General features: G+C 36.8%; 1 long non-coding RNA gene across 1 annotated transcript; it reads left to right on the top strand.

Annotated features, from left to right (window-relative positions):
• The first annotated feature begins 244 nt into the window (after positions 1-244).
• On the top strand, positions 245-4,618 carry LOC147309053 (uncharacterized). Its single transcript, XR_015126233.1, has 4 exons — positions 245-588; positions 1,103-1,833; positions 2,825-3,043; positions 3,650-4,618. It is a non-coding gene; the product is annotated as an uncharacterized LOC147309053 (long non-coding RNA).
• Positions 4,619-5,032: the final 414 nt, after the last annotated feature.

Here is a 5,032-nt window from a genome sequence, read left to right as displayed (position 1 = left end):
AGCACGGTCTGCCTAGTTCGTGTTGGCAACAAAGCAGTCCGTGCAAGTGTCAGCTTCTCTAGCCAGCATGCTATGGGCTGCTATCATGTAGTTATTTATTTTTCCCTTTTCGCCCAGGCACAGCAACACTGCTCGTTCCTATCGTCAAAAGGCAAAAATGCCATACACAGACATGTTTGGGATGTGTGGGCTGCCATACTTCTGCTACCAAGCAAGGGGGCGGGGCCACACGCTAACCAGGAAGTGCTAACAGGTAGCCGGCACTAGCCGCAACCGGAATTCCCCTTCCACGCTGCACTGCAACTTCGAGAAAAACGCTGCACTGCAAAAAGAAAAACGCTACAAAAAGAAAGACGCTGCACTGCAATTTCAAGAAAAACGCTGCACTGCAAAAAGAAAAATGCTGCAAAAAGAAAAACGCTGCAAAAAGAAAAGCGCTGCAAAAGCACACAAAGCACAACGGAAATAGGAAAAAAGACAACGGAAATGTTCCTGGGGAGACAATAACCCGACGGACCAGTTGCACGAACCAAAACATGCTAACCAGTGCGCTAGGACTGGGAGACACTTCAAAGAAGTGGAGGAGAGGTAAATATGTTGTAATCTCATGATTCTAATAATACTACAGATATCTGGAATATATATTCAAAGATAATTCTAACAAAGATAATGTTTAATGTAGCCTTAGAAATGAAGCTTTTTTAAACTCGAGAACAAATGCAAAGGCATGAACTGGTAGGTACTAAGAACTGTATTCTGGTTTAAGCCTGCCACCGGTTCTACGGCATAATTTTAAAAACTAGTTTATGACTTAATAGGGCATATGTACACAGTGACGAAATTCTTCTAACTTCTCTAATTTTGCTCATTTTGAGTTGTCAGCATAGAGGTCTTAATGAGAGTGATAAGTCCTGAATCCTGGTCCATGTTCTTTGAGCTTTTGCTGGCCTTTATTTAAGCACACATCAAGAAGATTAAATACTTGAGTCATGTTTATTGAGACTTGTTTCAGATGTGGTATTTTTTTAAAAAACACTTATTAAGTGCATTTGTGGATTCCTGCGGTCGTAATTATCTTTTCATGTTTTCTCTTCAACCTTAGGCCCAGTCTCAGTCACAGACATCATCAATAAGTATTTCTCTGAGGGCCATACATATGAAGTGATCCTGGATTTTCTTGAAAACAAGCATAATATTTGTATGAGTCTGAGAACATTAAAGAGGAGGCTAAAAGATGCTGGAATGACTAGAAGGACAGACTTTACTCCCACTGACATTTTCATTTCCACTGTTACACAAGAGCTGAGAGGCTCAGGTCAGCTTCTGGGTTACAGATCCATGTATCAGACACTGCGACAAAAGTATAATCTGAAAGTTAAAAGAAATGATGTAATGCACATACTCTCAAGACTAGATCCATATGGTGTTAAGCGTCGCTGTAAACGCAGGTTTGTTCGAAGAGGATATTTTTCAGAAGGACCAAATCAAGTGTGGCATGTGGATGGTTACGATAAGCTGAAGCCCTTTGGTGTTTCTATTAGTGCATGTGTCGATGGATTTTCAAGAAAAGTTATGTGGCTCAGCTGTGGCAGCTCAAATAATGACCCAGGTATCATTGCAAAATATTATATGGAGTGCTTGTCACGGTTTGGTCAACTTCCAAGCATGCCTTCGTACAGACTGTGGCACAGAAAATGGCACAATGGCAGCCATTCACTGTGCTTTAAGATCAGACCATGGAGATGAACTTGCAGGAGCCCACAGTCATATGTATGGTACCTCAACTACAAATCAACGGATTGAAAGTTGGTGGTCTTCGTTCAGAAAGCAAAGGTACATGGCTTTTAAAATATATTCTGAAACTAAAATTGAATGGTTCTGAAGGTGTTTCGTGGTCAGCGATATACTTTTTTTTTGTGGGTGGGGTTTTATACTCAAATATTAAATTACAGTCACAAACAAACAAAGAAAAACATAGTCACCTACACATTTTTCTCATGTGATGCACAACTGCTTCAAAAAATATAATAAATGGTTTGGTATACCAGTGACATTTGTTTGTATTAAAACAACTCACTCAAAAAGAAAATCCTACTCAGACATTCCACAAAAGTCCTAAAAAGGAACTATAAAAAACAACAAACAAACTGACATTCAACATTTTAATAAATTATTATGAATCCTAGAGGCAATGGCATCAGTAAAGATTGATGTATTTAAAACTGAGTAAAATGTATTCAAATTTGTGTGCCTACGTAGTACCAAACTAACATCTAGATCAAATAGTTTACCTGTAGGGAGTCATATAAATAAAAGAACAAGGGTTTCTTCAAATTTGAGAACTGTAATATGAGTAATATAAGAACATTGATCCAACATGACAGAAATTTGTTAGAGGAGGTCATTCGTTTCAGACATTTCTTCGACTTTGTGTGCCAAAAAAAAAATACTGATGTTTTCACTAGCTTTTGGATTTCTGTGTGGTATCTAACAAGTGATAACAGCTTCAGTGTTCATGGAGAAACAAAATAGTACATTTATATGGACAGACCTGTATATTACAACTTTTCTTAAGTTCAACCGCCAAATGTAGGAATAACAGAAGGATTAATCATTTTGTTAAATTTTGTTATTTGTGTGAAGTTGCTTTTTTTTTCCTGCAGTGCACTGATGAAACACTTCAGAACATGTGAATAAGCTTTTCTTTGAACGAAATTGCGCACATTTCAATATTCTTAAGATTACGACTTTTTTTTTAAAGAGGACAATTACATTGAATTACTTGTGTTATTAAATTTTATATGCCTTGTCATTCCACCATTAGAACTCAGTTCTGGATTGAACTCTTCAGTGACCTGAGGGAGAGGCATCTTTTCAACGGCAGTCATGAACATAAATGCCTTCTACGATATGTCTTCCTCAATGTCTTGCAAAAAGAGCTTGACGAGTACAGAGATCTCTGGAACACTCACACCATCCGACCTGTGCGCCAATCTTGTTGTCCATCTGGTAAACCAGAAGCCATGTATCACCTGCCTCATAGGTATGTATTTAGTCCATGTATTTTATTTCATAGTTTTACTAAAATTTTTCTTCCTCAGTATAGTGTATTGTATGTGCAGGATACCTGTCCAGCTTGCTGTTATTAAACCTGTTGTTCATTTATAAATGGTTCAGGAACAGTCCATCCCTTATGTGCACTCTTTTCTTTCTTGACCTAACCACTTGAGTTAAGTAAGCAGTATGCCATTTAGGTTTAACAATTTGCCCTAACTGTTACTCACAGCAGGTATTACACACACTTTTGCAATTGAATAGTATTTTTTGTTGTTTTCACCTTTTTGCTGAATAGAAATTAAAGCTGCCACTTGTGTTTTGCCATTAGTTCTGTTCTCTGACTTCATGCACATACGTTTTATTTTTATATTTTTTTCCAAAAAAAAAAAAGTTAGACAATCATATTTTAACTTTGGATCACATCTTGGCTAAAAATGACAAATGTAGATATATGCATAATTAAGATTCTTTAAAATCACAATTTCCAGAACTGACTTTTAATTATAAGATTGACTTTGCGCTTTTGCTGTAACCTTGAAGGATAGTACCTGGAGAAGTGACTGAATTTGTTCATTTTTCTGACTGACCTAAGGTATGGTGGAAGAGAGTGTGGATTCCAAGTGCCTCAAGACATCCTGCACCAGTTTGATGACATTCTACCTGCTCAGTACAGTCTATGTGGGGACGACAATCTCCAGGTTCATTTCACAAACTTGGAAAGACAGAGTGAGCTCCCTCGACCAGTCAACTGGACTACTGCAGTTGAAAATTATATAACACTCAAAAATATGACTGGACTTTAGAAGTCAATGTAAAATCATCTGCTAGATGTGGGTACAATTACCACTGACACTAATTGTCACAAACCAACTTTAATGAGTATTGAAAAAAATAGTACCATAGTTTTTATATAAATAGTTTCACTACCGTCAACTTTTCAGTGTGTACGCTTTCGACCTGAAGAAATCAAAAGACCATACTGTACAAAATAACTTGTTCCTTTTAATTAGGTGTTGTAACAAACACGTTGATTAATTTGGAGATCTGTTTTACAAACAAAGGTTTACAAAAGCATTCAGCGAGACCTTTATTTATGTGGGTTTTTCCTATTTCTTTTTTTAACTCCAAGAACAACTTGCATATCTTACAAAAAAATGTAATCAAACACAGAAGTGTTTGATTAAATAAAGCCTTTTAACTGAATTTATCAGATTTTTTTCCCTGTGTTATTATACTAGCGTGTCTCAGTACATTAGAATACTTCAGAAATGTTTTATTTTGTTACATTGGCAATTTCTTAATACAGTGAAATATGTCTAACTTGTTCAACTGTCCCACTATGATACTATGCTTTTGAAATTCCAAAACCTGATTGAACTTTCTGCGATGCATTAAACTTTATGTGATTTACACAAATTATAAATTATTAGAAAAAAAATTTCAGAGTTTAAAATCACAAACTTCAACTGTTTGCTAAAACCATAAATGTGGCTTAAAAGCAAAAGGACTTGGACCTTAGGGAAGCCCAAACCCAGGAGAGTTCTGGATGCCATAATCTATGGCTTCTTGGAAGTCCTCATAACTGTGTAGCACTGGGATTTTGATAGTATTTGCACAGACATCTACTACAAGGAAGCGTGAAGTGGTCTGGAAAAGAAGTTGTGGCTTTGGCTGAATTGCTGCAGGAGGAATTTCTCTCAGTCCAGTTGCAAACATAAGGATGTCTTCAAGAGACAGACTTCCATTTCTCTCTGAAAATGTAAAGAGAATAAAAGTTATTTCCAATGATAATAAACAGGAAAAAGGTGCCATTACACTTTGCTGACATAAATGTACTCATTTCAACATTTTCAACCAAATTTAATACCTTCTACAGAAAGCAGATAGTCTTGCCAGTAGCTTAGTACTCGTCTCCTCTTGACGCCTAGAGCTGCCAGGTGGACCAAATTGCACATGGAAGATGTTCTCAAGAAGA

This window comes from Aulonocara sp. 'chitande type north' Nkhata Bay, linkage group LG18 (assembly GCF_057382095.1).
Source record: "Aulonocara sp. 'chitande type north' Nkhata Bay isolate Kocher_YH1m ecotype deep benthic linkage group LG18, A_spYH_male_GT1.1, whole genome shotgun sequence".
Classification (NCBI taxonomy): domain Eukaryota; kingdom Metazoa; phylum Chordata; class Actinopteri; order Cichliformes; family Cichlidae; genus Aulonocara; species Aulonocara sp. 'chitande type north' Nkhata Bay.
Note: the sequence above shows the minus strand (reverse complement) of the source record. Positions and strands in the feature narration are given on the sequence as shown.